Source organism: Lissotriton vulgaris, chromosome 10, assembly GCF_964263255.1.
Source record: "Lissotriton vulgaris chromosome 10, aLisVul1.2, whole genome shotgun sequence".
NCBI lineage: Eukaryota > Metazoa > Chordata > Amphibia > Caudata > Salamandridae > Lissotriton > Lissotriton vulgaris.
In genome coordinates this window covers 976,077,374-976,098,579 of record NC_141698.1, presented here as the reverse complement: position 1 = coordinate 976,098,579, position 21,206 = coordinate 976,077,374, and the positions used below count along the sequence as shown (strand labels likewise).

The 21,206-nt window shown below is 45.8% G+C and overlaps 1 pseudogene; it reads left to right on the top strand.

The window, feature by feature from the left end:
* Window positions 1–18,190: 18,190 nt before the first annotated feature.
* On the top strand, window positions 18,191–18,528 carry LOC147689091 (small integral membrane protein 11 pseudogene; annotated as a pseudogene).
* The last annotated feature ends 2,678 nt before the right edge of the window (window positions 18,529–21,206 follow it).

The window sequence follows — 21,206 nt, the reverse complement described above, 5'->3', positions numbered from 1 at the left end:
ATTATCCTTTAGGAAGATATAAAAAACTTTCTCTATGCTCTGTAGGTTACCCCATTTGGCTGGTTCTCCTTCTCCGTCTGTGTGTTTCTTATTTGCCTACGGGCAGCAGATGGTTATTAGCCCCAGGACATCTTTTGACAACAGTAGCGCACTACAAATGTAAATAATAATATAGCCAGAAGCAGGGGAGTCACTAGACCAGAAATTCAGAGAGGACTAACACTCTCAACCAGGGCTGGTCCTAACACTGGTTGCACACGGTGCAACAGTCTTTTTTGGTGCCCCACCCCCGTTTCCTCCTTCTCTATGAATTCCTTCACTGCCACTCACCAACAATGCACCTCATCTCTCTATAGCACCTTTCTGACAAACATTTCATTTTTTGATAGCGCTACTCATAGTTTACTCGCACTCAGTTCTGTGATCTGCATAGTACATGTTCTCTGTGTGTGTGACAAGAGTGCCCATGTGAGTGCACGGTGAGCGATGCAACAGTGCGAGAATAGGGTCAGAGGAGTGTGCAGGGTGAGTGAGGTGGCGTATTAATTTATGAATTTGGGTGCGAATGCAAGTTCAGTTTGGGACGAATTAATGTATGATTACTGATGGGCTTGTTTGAGTAAGTTGCATATTGAGCAGTGAGGGGTACAGGTGAGTGAAGTGTCACATGAGTGCAGGATGAGTAGTGTACTTGTGTGACTGCAGGGTGAGGTATAGGGTGAACAGCGCAAGTGCATTGTGAGTGCAGAGTGATCACTGTGAGTGCAGGGTGAGTGGTTGAATGGTGTGAGTGCATGGTGATCAGTGTGAGTGCAGGGTGAGCGTGAAAGTGAAGGGCGAGAAGGAGCGAGTTGTCTGAATGCAGGGCGCATTCCAGACACTTGAAGTAACTCATCATGTTATTGACGGCGGCGTAGGGTTTGAGATCTAAGTTAAACTATTGCAGCATTAATCGGGGATCGAGGGTGGTGGAAATAAATAATGTGCTTATCCTGCAACAGACTTACAGTCCTATGGTTAGGGTTGCCAGCAGATTATTTTGATGGCTCAGTCGATACAAAAATAAGCAGTCACCTAAAGCTGTATTTTCAGCATTTATCTGTGCATACTTCGAACAGCAAATATAAACAGAAAGCACTTTTAATTGTGTTCTAGGGCTGCCTCAATGATCCATGACTGATGAAGAGAAAAAAGACAGAAAAGTCACATAAGAAATGCATACATACTTTTGTATTTAAAAGTCTATTTAGTGTCAAGAGGAGGTCTTTCCAGGCTCTTTAAACAAAATAGGCAGGCATTTTTCTTTTGGCAACCCTACTTTATATTCCTTTTCATTAAATGCATTCTCACAGTACAACAATAAATTGTAAAATACAAATGTAAGGAACAGGCAGAGTGGGGGCCCAGGGGGTACTGGGACCAGGGAAAAACACTAAGCCTCTGTAACAAGTTTACAAAGACATGTAAATATGCAAATGATCTTTAAAGACCTGTGAAAAACTCAGCATGCAGGAGATGACTACAGACACTGCCCAGCCGAGCCCCCAGCAGCTTGAGTTTCACTGCAGCAGCAGCCAGACTGAAACACACAATGAGGGAGGAGGAGTGCTGAAGTGTGACTGTAAAGGCACGACCCCCTTGGCATCACTCCACGGCCCCCCTGGGGGTTACGCCCCACAGTTTGAAGACCCGTGCTCTAAGGACACTGACGGCTGCCTTGCTCAACTGAACTTTACTTTCTCAGACATTTTTCTTCAAGATTTCTTCTAAGTCTTAAGGCAAGTCGATACCGAGTCCAATCAACCTTGTGTATCAGAAGCATGCTCCATTGAGGCCACCCATAACTTTTGACTTTGCCCCAGTCTCGTGAGCCTAGATGCCCGGCTTTGGAGCTTTCATCTTTCAAGCACTAGTTTTTACTAAAAACCTTAAAAATTCATGATTCTGGTTTTATTCATTGGATGTTTGTTGTTTTGGTGTCAAATTAGCATGAAGTGTACCACACAATGCACCAGAGGGCGCAGCTACTGAAGCTGATATTGCTGCATGCTGTTCTAGTAGATATTCTACTTGAGCGGCAGCTTTCTGTTCACGAACAGTTGCTGTTTCCTGCATTGGAAAAATATTGCCAAATGTCCTCTAGCAACAGGAAAACGTGCTAGGGATGCCAAATCTCATTCACCAGCTTACCAGCTGAAGCCATGCACAAGAAAGAAATCCACCATGTGGCGATTTGCAGAATTCGACCAGAACTCCACGCTACAAGAATTCTGCCAATTATGCAGGTGGAACAGAATATTCCACCTACCCCTAATCAGACCACCACCTTTGGTAAACTCACAGAAGTTTTAACAAAACAAAGGATAGTACCCCATACCCACTTAGTAGTTTTGAAAAAAGACATGCCTTAAGAGGAACCAGATTTTCCTTTTTTAAAACTTTGGGAGGAGCACTTAGTCAACAGGGTGGCCTATGAAGAAGTGAGGACATCATGCAGGATAATTCCTGGCCGGGGACCTACTATCAATCAAGCCATGAACCCCACAGGACACACTGCATATGAAGACAATAAAAAGCCTATTCTGAAACTGGTGGGAATAGATAAAAGTAATATTGGTAAAGGTTCTGAAGAATTTGAACAATTTTTAAATTACTTAACCCCCAGTATAGCAAGTGTGTGTATATAAGGATTTAAGAGGGAAGAGTAAAAGTCGAGTAGGCTACATTTGTAAGAAAAAGCAGTTACTAGCAAAAGGGCAGAAGAAGAATAATGACTTTTTTGAATAATGACACATCTCCCCGGCACTCAAAGAACTCGAATGGCTCCCTGCGGAAATGCGGAGCACCTTCAGAACGGCCTGCCTCACCCACAAGGCCCTCCACACCGGCAAACCGGAATACTTGGCAAACAAGCTCAAAAAAGCAGGCCAAGCCAGAAGCTTGAGAAGCTCCAACTCCCTGCTGCTCATCCTACCAAAAACCAGAAAGAAGAGAACTGCGGACTGCTCGTTCTCAGGAAATGCTCCCAAAATATGGAACGCCATCCCCCCGCACATCAGAACTATACCGTCCTATTCAGAATTCAAGAGCCAACTCAAATCCTTGTGCCTGATCCGTTCCCTTGGTTGCGGGTAACCTGGATCAGCAAGCGTCCCCTGAACCCATGCAGTAACATTGAATCCTGCTACCAAGAAGCCCTGCTGTCCGAACTTTTCTGCATTCCAAATTGTCGCTCGCTGATCGCTTTATTGGATTTGTGTCATGTTGTTCTCTTTTCATTCCCTCTATTGTAAAGCGCTCTGCTACCTTCGGGTCTTGTTCGCGCTATAGAAAACTTCTAAATAATAAATAATAATACTTTGCAAAACAGTAGTTTATGGGGCAATATAGGGGACAATTATACAGACAATGTTTTAACTGTGGGAAGTGAGGGCATATTGCCCTGTTCTGCCCTTAAAAAAAAGGATGAACCCATGTACCTAGGTTTTACTAGAAGGTCCACATATTACTTGCATGCGACACCTTGCCACTATTACTGTCCCTTATGAGTGAACTGTTGTGATATAATACATCTATGGAGACAGAAGTACATGCCCGATGCCTAATGTACATCTACAGAAAGGACCCTTGATTAATCAGTTTGCGAAATATGGGGCCTATTTTACCTGAACCCTTCATAATTGCCATGGACCAGCACCAATTTTAGACATTGCTAAAAGAGAATTTAGAAAATGACCCTTCCCTGTGGCAGAAGGTTTCCTAGGCCCAATAGGATATAATCCCAGGGAAGGTAAAGAACACTAAAACTTGCAATGGGAAGAGAGAAGGGAAAAGGGAAAATGTCCATATGAAACACACAGTGTGTCTGAGTCAGGATCTCTGGAAGGGGGACTGGAACTTCAGGGAAGATCCTTTATTTGACCAGAAGCGGACATTCACTTGAGGAACCGATTTAAAGCACAAGGTAGGGCTTTATTTCCTAATGCTGAATGGGCTGTTGTAGGAAAGAGCAGCTCTATCAGGTCTTGCAGCTATTGGTTCCTGAGCCTTTTAGAGATTATACACATTTGATGGGAGGCCATATTTGTAACTGGATGACAGAGAAAAACATTTGTAGCTAATACTACAGCCCAAGTGTTATTAATCAGATTAAGTGGAACTGTCGAAATGGTGCAGAATGCTAAAAGTTTAGCTCTCGTAAATCACCAAAGGCTCCCCTACACAGTATGCTAGTCAAATAAATTCCTTTTCAAATGGTATAAATTGATTTTGTAGGACACATAGTAGCCATGAGGTATGAAGAATATTTCATGCTTGCCTATGAAATGCATACTATATCATCAAAATGACAGCTCCAAGACGCTCTGCAGAACTTTAACCTGTAAGAGGGCTAGATACTTTAACCGTGAAAGCATGTTCCAGACCAAGACTAAAGATGAATTAGACAGATTGGTTTATATCACCAACCACTCTACGGTGAATGATAAAATTCGCCAAGCTATAAACTCTCAGTGGCACATTTTGAATGGCAGCGAGGGAGAGGGAATTCTCACTAAACCAATTTTTGCCTTCAGGCGCAACAAGAATTTGAGAAACCATCTTGTACAAGGTTCAGTACGGAGTCCACCTGGCCCTAAACAATCTGGCATATTTGGCCTACCGCCAATAAAAGGAAACCACCGATGTGGCAGTTGCCACATATGCCCTAATGCCATAGTAGGCGAATCCCTCAACATTGGACATCGCCAGATAAAACTGAACTCCATGAGCAATTGTCGATCATTCAACATAATTTATGTGATCATCTGCCCCTGCGGATTGCCTTATGTAGGCGAAACAAGTCAGGAATGTAGAACTAGAGTGGGTGAGCATAAAGGAAACGTTCGAAATGAAAGGCAGGGTGCCCCCCTTGTTGCCCACTGGACTAAAATGAAACACACTGAAGATGATATAAGATGGTCCATACTAGAAAAGATCCGAGAAGTCCCAGGCAAAAACACTACCTGCATCCGGAAAAAGAGAGAGGTCTTCTGGATCTTTTTATTGGATGCGGTAAACACAGGCCTGAATGAGGCATGCCCGTGGGAAAACGCGATCTGTTAAACCCCGCCTGCCTCCTTAGCACTACGTAGCATCTTGCATGCTACCTGTAGTATTAAGCAAAATTCAAATAAAACCTGAACTGTGACAAACTCTGACTTAAATGTTGCCCGTATGAGAAAAAATATGATTCTCTAAAACTCTGCTTGCTTCCGCAGCTCCTTGTGAAATCCAAATAAAGATCCGGATTGAAATACTCCATCTCGGGTTTTGTGCAATACAAGGAATCCAACCCGGGATTTCAAAACCCATATGCACTGTGCATATGTATACTCCATCTCGGGTTTTGGGCAATACAAGGAATCCGGCCCGGGATTTCCTACCCACATGTACTGCTCATTGTAAGAACGCACCTGAAAACGTTCGGCATTGATTCCACACTTTAATAAAAAGGCGGAAAACGGCAAGCGGAGCTGTCGTCCACAGGTTGCCGGATGCGAAATGAAGAGGAAATCCCATATGGGGGGCTTGGGGGAGGGAGCCGACCGAAGGGAGGTCTCCTCCCCCGGGCGGTTTGGGAGGGCTGCGAGGGGTTATTTCCAGAAGTTGCCAGAATGTTCTAGTTTTGGGCTGGTCTAGTAGGACCAGCCAGCCCAAGTATAAATTCCACCGTTCCCTCTAACCGCCACCATTTTAGGTTTGGTGACTTGGTGGCTAGGTGCTTTAACTTTTTGTGAGAGTATCTTGTGTGTGTGCGGTTCTTGTTCATTCTTTGCCTGTAGCGATATTACTTTGAGCTTAGTAATGGAAGACGCACGAGTTCTGGAGGCGATGCGCTTATTGGCTGACGCCGGTCGATTGGATTTGCTCGCGGGAGGTGGACAGGCTAGGCCTCACCGCCAGGCCTCCGCCGGTGAAGTGGCCGCAGTAATGGCATGTTCGTCGCCGAAGAGGAGTCGGCCGAGTCAGGTAAGCGAGAGGGGCCGCTCCCGGTCTAGGAAGCCGGTCCCGCAACGGTCGACTCGGGGGGAGCCCGGTGCTTCGGAGGCTCCGGATGCCCCGGGCATGTTGAGTGGGGGGAAGGGTGTACCTTCACAAGTCCCGCCGCTTCAACTGCACGTTGCTTCTGGTACCGGGGATTTTCCGTTAATGGCGGGACGGGGGCGGGGGTCAAAGAAAGGGGGCAAGAGTGGACGGGGAGGCAGCAAGAAACGCTCCGCCTCGGATCCGCTTTTTGAGCGGCAGGGACAATCTGCGGACGGTGTCCCCGGGCGCGGAGGTCGTAGGAGCTCGGTGCAATTTGTGTTACAGGACTCCGACCGGGACCAGGTTGCCCTTGGGGCCCAGGAGGACAGTTTGGTTGTTAGTGAAACTCAGTTTGCCCCTGACGATGGTCAACGATTGTTAACTCCTTTAGGTCGTTTTCCGCTCAATGTTCGAGTTGAGGAGGGCCATGAGGGGGGATTGGTGGGGTCCAGGACTGTTTTATCATCTGGTGTACAGGTTGTGGCTCAAGAGGCTGACGCGGGAGCGGTTGAATTTGGAGGCAATGTGGGGAGTCCGTTATTGTTTTCTACCCCGGGATCGGCGGCTGGCGAAGTGGTTTCTGGGGACGGTGGCTCTCGAGGTGAGGGTGAATGGGCCCAAATGGGCGTCAATGTTTCGTTTGGTGGTGCGATTACTGGTTTGGAACAGGGTGAAGGTTTTCGATCGGAAGGTGGGGGTGTTCCATTTCTGAGGGGTGGGCCCTTTCAATCGAGATTACAGAATCGTCAGACTGTTTTTGGTGTGGGTCCTGCAGTTGTTGGCACGGCCGGAATGGGTATGGGTGGTTTTCCGGCTCCTGGGGCCTTGAATGCGGCTGGGTTTAGCTTCCAGGGCACTTTGTTAGGCCCCGATAGAGGTTTTGGTCAGGTGAGTGGCGGGCCTATGCAAGGACCCAGGAGTACAGCTCCGCACTTATCTGGGGCCTCTGGGGGTCCGTATTTCATGTGTGGTTCTCCAGGCTGGGAACATTTTGGCGCGGCGGGCCTGGCACACCGTACTTTTCAGAGGGATTTAGCAGGCCAGGACTCAGCCCCTAGAGCTGTTAGTCGCGCTTCCTTTTCGGCACCTGATAATTTGGATCATAGTGACGACGAGGAGGTGGTAGGTGGTTCTCCGATTCCGGTGGTTCCATTGAGGCATGACGCGCGAGGCCGTTCTTTGGAGAGAGGTCAGAGGAGGGTTGTTGATTCTACTCGAAGGGAGAATGTGTATGGTTGGTCGGTGGATGGTAGGAACCCTAGCACACCAGTCCAAACTTTTTCTTTTCAGGACGAGGTTAGGCGCGGCGTTCCAGACTTGGCAGGGCGCAGTCCAGTCCATTTTCGCCAAGGGGAAGTGAGGAGAGTGCCTAGCGCGGCCCTCTCTGTTCCACCGAGGGAACCCGACGCGGCCAGCACACGAGGGTCTGGCGTGATCCCGCTGGCCCCAACGAGTAGCAGGTATAGGTGGCAGGCCTTGCCGGCGGCTATGGAGCAACAGAGTCAGCGCCCAGGGAGGTACAGGCGTGTACAGTCTGCTCCCCCTCCTGGAGTTTCGAAATCTTTGAAATGTACAGTGGTTGATACCGGGTTAGGTAAGACCCGTGGTGATATGATGCATACTAGTGTGGACTCGGTGGTGTTGGACTATGACGAGGAGAGTCCCGAAGAAGGTGAACTGCGGGATCTTGAGGAGGAGGCCTTCTCATTCCTCTCATAGTGTTTTACAGGCTCCAGTGGTCCAGAGGCAACTGCAGGGGAGAAGAGAGCGCGGCCCATCGGGTAGGGCACCTCGGAGACCGGATGCATTGTCCTCGGCGCCACGGGCGGAGCCATCGAGAGCTGTCTCTCTGTTACAAGGTGAGCAAGCGGTCCCACAGGCCAAACCTGTTATGGTGTCAGTGGGTACCGGTGGTGAACTTGATGTGGTCATTACGGATGGCCGGTTGGTTAAAGGTCGTTATGTCAAAGACACTGCAGTGGGTACTGACGTTATGTTTTTACAAAATAAAGGGGACTGTGGTATAGCTGGTGCTTCCAGCAAAGTTACACAACAAGGGGACAGTGGTGTTATAGCTGGTGCTTCCAGCAAAGTTACTCAACAAGGGGACAGTGGTGTTATAGCTGGTGCTTCCAGCAACGTTACAGACAAAGTAGACAGTGGTGTTATGGCTGGTGCTTCCAGCAACGTTACAGTGACAGTGGACAGTGGTGTTATGGCTGGTGCTTCCAGCAAAGTTACAGACAAAATGGACGGTGGTGTTATAGCTGGTGCTTCCAGCACTGTTAAAGAGCCAGTGGCTAGTAAAGAGTTGAAAATCAAAAAATTGCCATACATGGGGGTGACGAAGCCTCTGGGTGCTCACTTGATGCTTAGTACTAAAGAAAGAATTTGGAATGGTGAGTATGTGGAGTTCCTTAAGCTTCTCCATCGAGAAGTCCGGTCTAAGGAGGGCTCTAAAGAGGAAGAATTTGAGTTGGCTAAACGCCCGAAAGTGCCTTTAAATATTGAAAATTGGACAGCTGCGTTTTTGATTTATGCCAGTGTATACTGTGAAAAGTTCCCTGAGCGCAGCGTTTCCCTGTTTAAGTACATGGATGTGATTCGTAAAGCTCAGATCACCGGGGGTGGTTTTGCCTGGTCTCAATACGACGAGGAATTTAGGGCCAGGATGGCGTGGGACCCTGAGGCGAAATGGGGTGAGCTTGATAATGATTTATGGCAACACACAATGGGGTCATCAGCTGGGGGGAAGACTGTTTTCACGGCCAGTGGTTTACCTCTAGTGTACCGGCCCTTTCAGGGGAAGCCCACCCGGGGAGGGGTGGGGTCCAACTCTAACACTCAATCAGAGTCAGGTTTCTGTTGGGAATTCAATAGGGGTTCCTGTATTAGGGAATACTGTAAATTCAGACATGAGTGTTCAGGTTGCGGGAGGAAACACCCGTTATCAAAATGTTGGGACAACGAGCCTTCGGGCAGCCATCAGGGGAAGCAGTCAGGTTCAGGTACTTCCAACTCAAGGGGTCGGGGATCCAGAGGTGCTAAGGGTTCTGGGGCCAAAGGCTCGTACTCCGGTTAAATTGGACAGGCTACGGATTGCCTTGCAGGGTTATGACGATGAGTCTGCAAAAATAAAGTTATTAGACGGTTTTCAGTTTGGTTTCCGACTGGGTTACCTAGGATCCAGGGAACGGAGATGGTCTGCCAATTTGAAATCGGCTTTGGAACATGCCGCAGTTGTCCAAAACAAACTTACTAAGGAGGTTCAAGAGGGTAGGATGGCTGGCCCGTTCACAGATTGGCCGTTACTAAATTTAATTGTTTCTCCAGTAGGTGTCGTTCCTAAGAAAGAGGCAGGTCAGTTCAGACTCATTCAACATCTCTCATGGCCGGAAGGATCCTCAGTTAACGATTTTATTGACCCGGAGGATGTGTCGGTATCCTACTCTTCTGTTGATGTGGCCATGTCACTAGTTGTGACAGCGGGTGCAGCCGCTGAAATGGCCAAGTGTGACATAAAATCTGCTTTCCGCTTGTTGCCGGTACACCCTGAGGATTGGTGCCTTCTCGGTATACAATTCGGTGGTAACTGGTATGTGGACAAAGCTCTACCTATGGGCTGCTCAATATCATGTGCGCTGTTTGAATGTTTTAGCACTTTCTTACAGTGGTATTTTTCAAATCAGACTGGTCATTCCCTGGTGACACATTACCTTGACGACTTTTTCTTTGTTGGATCCCCGGGCTCCGCGGAGTGCCAGACAGCCCTGGACACATTCCATGGGCTCATGGAGGATCTAGGAGTTCATTTAGCTCAGGAAAAGACAGTGGGCCCCAGTATGGTCCTTTCCTTCTTGGGTATCGAAATTGATTCTGTACTCATGTCTGCTCGCTTGCCTGAGGATAAAAGGAGCAACATGGTGCAACTGCTAGAGACAATGTTGGCCAAAAAGAAAGTGTTGGTAAAGGAGATTCAGGTGCTATTGGGTCATTTGAATTTTGCTTGTAAGGTGGTGAGAGCAGGTAGGACTTTTTGTAGGAGACTAGGTAGGGCTTTAGCAGGATACCACTTGCCTCATCACCGTGTGCGCCTGTCTGCTGGTGTAAAGGAGGATTTGAGAATGTGGAAGTTCTTTTTGACCTCTTTCAATGGTGTTCCCTTGGTCAGAGACGTTGGTTTCCAGTGGGACGTACAGATGTTTTCTGACGCGGCTGGCAGTGATGGTTTTGGCCTTTTCTGGAATGGCAGATGGTGCGCGGAACGTTGGCCGGATGAATGGTTGAAGGGTGGTCGCAGCATCACTTTCTTGGAATTGTTCCCTCTTTTGGTGGCCTTGACACTGTGGGGGGAGGAATTAGCACACAAGAAGGTTTTGTTTCGTGTGGATAACATGGCTGTTGTGGAGATAGTGAACCGACAGTCTGCCAGAGACGAACAGGTGTTGAAACTGATGAGAGTTTTCGTTCTGGGTTGTTTGAAACACGACATTCATTTTCGTGCTTTACACATTCCTGGCGTGGACAATGACATCGTGGATGCTTTGTCTCGTTCACAGTGGGGGAGATTCCGTGGACTGGCGAGGGAGGCAGACAGATCCCCGACTCGGATGCCGACTCATCTGTGGCGTGTAGGAGAAGTAGGGTCGTACAGTTGGTGGTAGGTTCTTTATCTGTGTCCACACGTACTGCTTATTCCTTGGCCTGGAGGGAATTCTTGGATTCTGGAGCTGTCAGACGGGAGGATCTGTCGCAGCGGTCGGAAGATGTCGTTAATTTTATACTAGACCTCATGGATAAGGGCCTCACTAAAGTGACTATAGCGGGGAAACTAGCGGGTATTGCTTTTATGGGACAGTTATTATGGGGTTACACCCCGTCAGCGGGGGAAATAGGCAGGAGGATGCTTGAGGGATGGGCCAGGGAACAGGGGCATGTTGTTCGATCTAGGGCTCCATTATCCTGGCAAATACTGGCTAGGTTAATTACAGTCTTACCTTTGGTATGTTCAGATGATTTTGAGGCGTGTGTCTTTTCCATGCTCATGGCGTTTATGTTTTTTGGAGCTTTTAGGGTCTCGGAGTTGTTGGGGACCAAACATAAGGGTGGTTTACACTGGAGGGATGTTTTTTGTTATGATGAAGGTGTTCATGTATGGTTATCCAGTTCCAAAACCGATCAAACGGGTAAAGGTAAAGGGGTTTGGTTGCAAGCGCGCGACCCAAAGCTAACTTGCCCTTTATTGCTGGCGCGGCGCTGGCGTTCATTGTGTGGGGGCAGGGATGAAGCCCTCGTATTCCAACACATTAATGGTTTACCGGTCACATCTTATCAGTTCCGGATGGTTCTCCGTAAAGCCCTGCAACACATTGGGCTTGATAGTAGTTTATATGGTACTCATTCTTTTCGTATAGGTGCAGCCACGGAGGCCTTTCACAGAGGTTGGACGGAGATGGATATTATGAGGTTGGGGCGCTGGTCTTCTAATTGTTTCCGGCGCTATGTGCGGAGCCCGGCAGAAGACGCGCAGGCGTTCTCAGCCTAGATATGTGTTCTAATTGTGTTTTCTCTTTCAGGATCCGTTGCTGGACCTCGATCGCCAGTGGTCACGGTCTGGATAGTGGGGCATTCCTTCGTTAAATGGGCCAGAGTCCAGGCGGCACGGAGCTACTTTGGAGAACAACTCGGATTTAATGATCGTATGTTTAATATTGTATGGAAGGGTAAAGGTGGGATGCTCTGGAGAGAGTTAATCCCTTGTTTAAACAGTAACATGGTGGGCGGTTTATGCCCGGATATTTTGGTCATTCATTTGGGTGAAAATGATCTTTGTGCCACGAAAGGGGTTGTCTTACTTCGGGCTATGAAACGGGATTTAGGCCTCATTAAGGAACTCTGGTCTGGTTGCCATGTGTTTTGGACAGAGTTGATACCGCGTAGGACTTGGAGAGGGGCTGTGAACCCCAGGGCTGTGGATCGGGCGAGGAAGAAGGTGAATTCGGAGGTGTCTCGTTGCTGCAGGGGCCACGGTTTCAGCAGGATATCGCACAGGGACATAAAATTTGAATCGGTAGAGTTTTTCCGGGATGACGGAGTACATTTGTCACGTGTGGGTATGGACCTTTACCTTTTAGAGCTTCGTGAGGTGTTAGCACGGGCTTTGGCCATGCAGCGTTGATTCCCTTTATCTTTCCGTTCGCTACGCGGTTGGGGGGCAGAAAGGAAGGCTCCGTGTGTTTACCCCCCCCCACTTGCCTACCTTTCTGGGTGGCGGGGTCGTGGTGTATCAGTTCGGTTTCAGGTTGATTGTTGGTTGTAATTTCGTTAGAATTTTCTTGGACTGGGGCCGGGGCAGGTTGGTCATGGTTTGACCGTTCAGTTTTGAGAAGGGGTATTCTGCAGGAGTGCAGGGTCAGGCAGGATCGATGATTACGGAGGACATGACAAATGTTAATTCAGTTGGGGTTTGATGAATAAAGTTTATTGATGACGTATGTTTTATATATATGACGTAATGTTGATTGATGATGTAATGTTTTCTCATGACGTAATGTATAATGATGTTATAATGTGTATTGATGTATTGTGGGGAGGGCCCAAATATGTAGGGGTGGGGGTTGGGGGCCCGTTTGGTTAGTTATTTATTTATTTAGTGAGGTTTAGTTTTGTAAGGCGTTTGCCGAGGTGGTATTTTGTAATGTGCACCTGTTTCCTAATAAAGCGGCCTTTTACACACACACAAACAATTTTTGGTCTACTTTTCTCTCACCCCTCGCCCTCCCTCCCAAGCACCGCTCGTGTAAGTACCAAACGCCGAAGTTCTCTCTAGTTAAACGGATGTAATTCAGGTCAGCTTAGGCTTTTGGAAGGTCTGGCTTTTACTCTCTTTATCGAGCAATGACCAATTCCTGAGTGAAGTGAGGCACGATGCCCTTTAAACCTGACTACCCGTATCTACGCGACTAATTGTAACTTAAATGTAAAATCTCTTTATGCTTACGGTTCTAGGCAGATTTTGACGGCACCTCCTGGTGAAACCGCCACCTGGGCTGTCCATCCAACGGAACGTGGATGCGTAGTGTGAGCTGCTAAACACTAGACCACTTTGATCCCCAGAAGACGAAAAGCGTTGCGATCATTTAAACGGCGAAACGCCATTTAACAGGTAACTTCTGACCCCCAGCTACTCATGCTTGTCTTTGATTTTAGCTTTGAAAAGGAGGAGTGTTTAAATGATTCATCTGTTCTTAGGCAGAACGCGATTTGAACCTGTCGAGATTCCTCGCGTCTGTTTCATTGAAAATAAACATCCTTTCAGGTAAGAAGGGAGTTGCTTTAATTTTAGAGAACAGCGGCTCCATAGGCGTTAAACATAAAATCTGAGAAATGATATTCATTTCTGCATAGGACCCCCGAAAAGCGCCAAAAACGTGCCATCTATTGAAAAAGACGGGTCAGCACTTTCCAACATCACACTATATGCTGAGCTTTATTTGAAACGCCAGGTAACGTTATAGCGTCAATTAAATAAATGTTAAATGCTAGGGAGGAACTTAACGCTACGTACGGATGTCTAGTTCAAAGCCAGGTAGCGCCCTCATTTATTTAAATAATGTGATGGGCCATGAGGGTGAAAAAGACACGTTAAAAACTTAGTGTTTTTAAAAGAACTAGGTCTCTTGGTATGGATTACGCCAGTGTGTATATTTATACACACCAAAGATAGATGAATGAATGACATGTGCATATGAGTTACGCCTAATGTATAAAAGAAATGCAACGGGTGAATCGGTGTGTATGCGAGGGTTCTCTGCATATGTATTGAAGATTTCATAAATGCTTATTATTAATTGTTTGTGATTCAGCCATATTTTGTATGTCGCCCATTTCTTGAACTCACCAATGCCCCCTATGTATTGAAGTACCACGAGACCAGTTCCCCTATTCTTTGACATTACGAGAACTGTTTTAAAAAAGAAAAAGGATGAGGATAACCAATGAGGGTCTCCCATACCTGTGGATTCTTTACTATAAATTAGCGATTATGTGAACAAATATGAATGCATTATTATTAAATGTTGTTTGCAATTGGGGGTTTTACATGACACTAAAATATATGTTCTTTCCTACAGAATGCCTGAACCCCAGAAGTATTAATCTTGTTGTTAAGCACAACCCCTCCTTCCTTTTTGTTGCCCTGACGAAAGTGTGGCCTACTTTGGGGCCTGGCACCGAAACGCGCGTCGTCGTTGAAAACATCTACCCTGAATTTATTACCACCTATCCCCGGCCTACGGCTGAGATGAACATTCAGGATGATCTAAGAGCAATTTGTCTCAAAATCCATCTGAGTAGAATGCATGAATGAGTTTTGTATGAGCATGATTGGCTGCGATGTATGTATTTGTTGAAGTGTGAATGCTGGAAGGTTGAAGGGTTGTATATACATATGTTTTTTACCCTAATATTGTGAAACTTTTCTAAAAAATGAACTTGTTTAATTGTGTTATATATAAAAATATATGAAGGAAACCAGAATAAAAATGATATATTTTTTATAAGAATGCTTCTGTCTAAATTGTATCTGGCCTTGACTAATTGGTGAGGTCAAGAATGGGTGACTTTTGAAGATTCTGGACTCTAACGAGCCGATATATGATTAAATACGGGGCAGATCTAATTTCTCCTTTATGTTATTTGAACTTTAACCTAGACACAGCTGCTGGGATTATGTGATGGGGGACCGAATTATGTGGCAAAGTTATCAAAACTCTGGGTCACAAAATACAAATTATGCAGCACATTCTTTGGCAGTATTATATTCATCTACTTGACCCAGAAACAACACCACAGTTTACAAAATATGTGGCAAATATAGTAGATACAAAGTTATGCATTAAATATTAGTGCCACAGAATTACTTAAATCCACAGACCCTCACCATTGCCTTTTTGTTTTATGAATAATGTATTCAAGAAAGGTTTACAGAAGCTAAACATTCTACTTCTAATCAGTATTTATAGTTAGCTGCTCTTTGAAGAAACAAGCTTTTTTTATGCCAACTACCCCAAAGTAAGCATCCAAAATAAAACAAATAAAAAATTGGTACCATGTGTTTTGTGGTTCAGTTATGCAATCTCGGTGTTCTGGCGACATTAACAAGGCACTCGGCGTACTTACGCTTGCACCTCTACACATTAAATAGTCCTTCAGGGGCCGGAGCCCAACATCTGTCCATCGGTATTTTCTTAAGCAATCTTGAACTGTCAGGGAGTCTGAAAAGATTGTTTGGATTAAGTCTTACTACAACAGCCCACCGTATCTAAATACAGTGGTCTCAATCGTAGCCGTGTTAAATTCTATTTCTAGCTGTAAATGAGTCATCCATCCTGCGAGCTGGAGTCATAGAAACTAACCGCCTGATTCATGAAGCAAAATTGCACTCGCAAAGGGCAAGATTCTCAGAATCTTGCCTTTTGCGAGTGCAATTTTGGCATTTGGGATTCACAATCCCAAATGCTAAAATCGCTAATGAGGAATTAGCAAATATGCGAGGATTAGCATTTAAGGAATCTCTATTAGAGATTCCTTAAATGCTAATCATGACACTTGCAAAAATTTGCGATTTAGCAAAATTGGGCCGCTATTTACCGAGAGGTCAGACCTCTCGGTAAATAGCAAAAACATAGAAAAATGCTTTTAAAAGCATTTTTCTAAGTTGCATGTTGCACACACACATGTCCTTTGGACATGTGTGTGCGCAACACCTGTTCAAATGTGCATTTTAGGGGTGCTACAGGGTGTCCTTAGGACACCCCTGGCACCCTTAAAATCGCTATCTGATTTGCGAGTAGCAAATTGCTACTCGCAAATAAGGGATACTCCCCATTCATTCCTATGGGCCTTTTGGCCCATAGGAATGAATGGGGAGAAATTCCTTTTTTTGCGAGTAGCAAATTGCTACTCGCAAGTAGAGAACATGTAGGAATCGCTATTGATTTAGCAATTCCTACATGAATGCCGTTTTGCGTGTCCTCAATAGCGAGTCGCTATGATTCGCTATTAGGGCCACGCAAAACGGCCCGTACATGAATCAGGCTGTTACTCTGGAAATCAGTTGCTCACTTGTGGATCCGGCCCACCATTGCAATGCATCTTCTATTGCCTTTACACTTGTTTTCTGTGAAGGGTTTCTTAAACATGTTCTCTAATAGTAGAGTTTTGAGTTGATGTTGTTTCTCTAGTAGCCGCTTGGTTATTCATGAAGCTTATGGCAGGTTTTTTTTTTTTTTTAGAAAAGTGAAATATATTTTTAAAATCTTTTTTATGGGGGTTTCTGAGAAAATTGCAAGTCACATAAAGAGAAAATAAGGCCAGTGATTACATAAACAGTAAAATTTACAAACTACAGATGTAATCGATGATCATTTCTACTCAATGTGCAATTATGGGCCAGGCAGCAGACACTGACAAACCTCAGGACCTGTCTATCAGGAAAGCAAAAGAGAAATATCTGCCTTAGAATCATTGCAATATATGGATAATAGCCCTTCAATTTTTAGGTCTTTATGACAGAATTAGTAGTGTCTCTAGACTATTTTCTTTTTTTTAAACTACGGGACAGATTTACAATCCCCTTGCACCACCTTTGAGTCATTTTTAACATGGGAAAAGTGACGCAAAAGTGGCACAAGGGGCTTGTAAATAAGCTCCTTCATGCTTAACATACACAAGGAGAGGGGTTTTCGCCAACAGTTTTCATCTATTGGTCTTTACATACTAATTCACATTTCACTTCCTCCCACCACAGCATACTGCTGCGGGAATGGGTTTGCAGATTTACCCATTGGCAGCCACCAGTTTGAGTGACTGCACACCCTGTGAACATTATTCACGTCTCCCCAGAAATAGTTATTTTCTCTTCAGCAGCACAGCTGGTCCACAAAGTGCTTTTTTATTTCTTTATGTTTTATCTTTAAATATATTATATTTATTTTGCCTTCAGTTTGGCTGTCTGCACATCGGGTAATTTCTTTTGTATGTCAATTTTAAAGATGCTGTTCTAAAGTGTTTAAGTGGCACTGTAACATTGCAGCATCCTGGATTTTGATTGCAGGGTTAGGTCTGTATGTATTCTTCTCTCCTTCACAAATAGTAATAATAAAAGGCATGACACAATTGAAATGCTTATTATTTAAAATATTATCTAGTAGAGCGACCATATCAGTGAAAGTTTTTTAATTCTCAATTTTTATTGCAAGCACGTTATAGCCACATTAAGGGGGCGTTAGATTTTTGTAGCCTATGTTTTAAAAAAAAATAACACATTGTACCAGCTTGCTAAGGCCACACCTTTTGGCTTTGCCAATTCTTGTTATGTCGTGGAGAGGGCCATTCACGTTACAAGAGGCTAGCAAGATTTTTGCAAAGTTTATCAGGGTTTTGGCAAGGAAGGAATCTTGCTTAGCTAGAATCTGAGAATTACTTTCCATGCCCTCAAGTGGACGTTTTTTTTAATCCCCTGTTCTTTTTTTACATTCCACACCTCTGTGCCCCACCCCCATCCATGAACTCCACCCTTCATCGCTCTAACTTCTATGCCCTAGTGCCAGCCATCCATGGAGACCATTTCCCTCACCCCCCTGCATTAGGTAGTGGTAAGGCTGGGTGCATATTTAGACAGGAATTAATCTTTATTTTTGCTTTCTCTATACTTGAACAAATAATCATAATAATAATACTTCTGCCTCCTAATATTGCTCTGGTCGAATGCTTGATCCAGCGCTACTGCATTGTGTGTCACCATTGTTAAGTATTTATCCAGACTTCTATTTTTCGTTGTTCTTTGTATTACATTCAAGAGTTTCCCTGCCCCTCTGCCCTAAAACTGAAATTCCTGTCTGTGACAATCAGAACATTAGGTGTAACCTGTTTTTTTTGTTCACCTTGAGTGAAAGTGCTTTCAAATTCTATTCCCGGTTGAGGCGATAAAACAGCACAAACAAAAAATATTCGTTTCTAAGACTCATGATGGGTTCCTTTGATGTGCCCCCAATCAATCAACCACAATTAAAAATACAATTAAGTTAATCAAGCGGCCGCTGCGAGTGTTTAAGCTGGTACCATGGTGGAGATTAACTGGAAGGTTTTGGATAATTTTCCATTGTTGCTGTACATTTTGGCTGCTAAGACCATAATTCTTTGCTTAGTCTTTGCTGGTGCAATAATTTACCAAAGTAAAAGAGTTGAAGCAAAAATTAAACAAGAGCAAGAGGAGAAGCGTAAGAAAGCAGCAGAGAAGAAGGTGCATTGACATTTTGTCAGATGATTCCATGCATCAGTGGCTTACTTACCATTTGATGGGGACATTTTTTCCTTCTAATGGACTGATAACTATGAACGTGACTGAAGAATGTGCATTTCCAAATAATATAGTATTTTAATAGATGTATAATACTTTCTAAAGTGATATTTATTCAATAAAAGTATTTTTTAAAAAAAAAATACAAAGATTAAAAAGAACTTTGAAACATGCTTCTGTAAAATCTAGCCTGCATTTCTACTGCAACACTTAAAGGCAATGCAGCTGTAAAGGTTGAAAAGCTCGCTTTGAACCTCTACTGCAGCACTTAAAGGAAATACAATCTTCTTCTCCATAATGTGCAAACGTACCTCTTCTCGGGGGCACAGGCTGGTCAATAAGTTCGGGATGGGAGAGGGGGAGGGGTGCGGGGCTGGGAGCCTGAGATTTTTCACCACTTGTTAGAACACATTGGGGCATATTCACAAGAACGTGTGATAACCATTGTAGGAAGGTGGATATCTGACTATGGTTACCCCCAAACATTTTGCCTGGTGTTTAGCTGGTTTTTGACATAGTTGGCCTGGGATCCTGCTATTCAGGGCCCCAGGCTAATTGCTCTCTCCTTAAAATGGACTCCATGTACCCTAGGTGCATAACATAATTGGAACTGGTTCACCTTATATGCCCCTGTAACAGTGTAACAGTGTACCATAGGTACCCAGGGGATATGTGCATCCAAGGCCTACCAGGGGCTGCAGCATGTATTGTGCCACCCCTGGCCTGGCCTCCATATTTGACACAACTGGCTGATCACTCAGCTGGGGTAAGTTGGTGTAACCACCTCTTGCTTTGATATAGTATCCCTATATCTAACCTTAACTGGACACATGTTAACCTATAAGCCATTCCTATGGAAGGCCCCTGCAATCCTGGGGGCAGAGTGCATGGTTTCATGTGAGATGGTGCTCTAGCATGAGCTGAGCCTGTCTGCAGCTGTCGGGAACAACTCCCTTAGCTGTTCCGGGATATTGCCATACCATATACTCTTAAGTGCATTATAATCCTCGCGGTTATACGCTAACTTTGGTTTGGCTTTATCAAAACATGTCGAGTAAGGTGTCATACGATTTGGAATACTATCCCCGCGACAGTTCTGTCGATGGGGATAGCATTCCACCCTTCTAGAGGGACACGACATGTACCTAGCCAGTTAACCAGAGCCTCAGCATCACAAAATGGATGCTGCCACCACAGACACAAGTCTGACCTCCTGCTGCTGGGAGTCCTTCTAGCGAGGGAGGCTTGGACAAAGGGTTTCCTGCCTTGGGAGGTGCGAGCACCACCCCAGACAGGATTTTGTGTATTGGGTAGGACAGGGCTGAATAGAATCAGACATGCCCGGGGCACACAAGGTGTCCTCGTGCATAAGCCAGTCCAAACCGGTCCTGGGACTCTCCAGACCCAGGCCTGGCGAGGAGCTAGACAAATGAAAGGGGGTGTAACCACCCCCCTTCCTGGTCCCACCCAGAGGAGGGACCTAGCAGGTGATCCATCCCTCAGATTGGGAATAAGAGTGGGAGCAGTGCCATAGCACCTCAGATCATCCTGAAATCAACTTTAAACTAAGAAGACACCGGACTTCAACATTCTGCTGCACAGAAGACTGAAGAGCATCTCCCTTGTGGCCAATGAGTGGCCACCCTGTGAACACAGGCACCATCCAGCAACTCGACGTCTGATTTGCCGCCGCCTCGAGCCCGAGCCCAGAGCCTGACGAGACCCAGACTCCCAAACTTGTCACTGCTCGATCCACAGTCCTTGCAAAGAAGGGACCCATGGAGGCATCGAGAGACGTGGGACCGGACATCTTGGAAGACCCTCGAAAAGCTGACTGCGCAGCACCCGAGGCACCCTCGATGCTGTGCTTTGAAGATTGCGACGCCCCACAACTGAGCAATCTTTGCAACGAATATTAGCCCCCCAGCATCTCCACAATCTGTGTGGGGCCCTTTTGCATTGTGCCACTTGATGCGCCATCCCGGCCACTTGCCACGTGGTCAGCGGCCATCTTGGCAACAAAACCTACAATCTACACTGCGGGTCTGGTTGCTCTAGACTTGCCCTCACTCCTGTAAAAGGGAGCACCCGCTTTAACCTTGCTGGTCCGAGTGATAAGCCTTTTTTTATTCCTGTGTGGCTTGCATTAGCCAAGGCCTGTTTGCTCCAATCAAGTTGCCGACACCGCCAACAGCGAGAAGCCTGCGAGGGATAGCTTTTTATTGACTCCTGGATGTCCTAGACCTCTTCGTGTCTACGTGGCTGCAGAGAGAAGCTACACCTCATCACCTGTTTGCACCCGACATCGCCTGGTTCCAATCTGGTTCCACGGTAGTCACTGGTTAGTGACTTTGAACATTGTCCCCTCTGCTTTCAGGTCTTCACCACTTCAGATCCACCCTTGGATCCACCGGAACTCTTCACATCGAGCCTCCTGCAGCATCTTCAGCTCCAAGCACCATCGACCTGCGTGACGAAACCCGACACTACTTCGCACCTGTGTACCCGCTTCCTGTGGGTGAGGTAACTCATCAACACCGGTGTTCCTACACTGGTATGTACCTCTAGTGCCTGTGTCTTAAGTTTCATCCTTATAGGTCACTCGGAAGGTTCCTAAAACTCTAACTTTGTAACTTTTACGCACCATAGACAATGCATTGGTGAATGCGTGCACTTTAAACACTGCACCCGAGTCCCGCGGGCCTTTCCCGACTTAGTCACTGCTAGTCCCGATCAGCTCCAGCGATTCCCAAGGCCCTAGGTCTACTTCCTTTTCGAT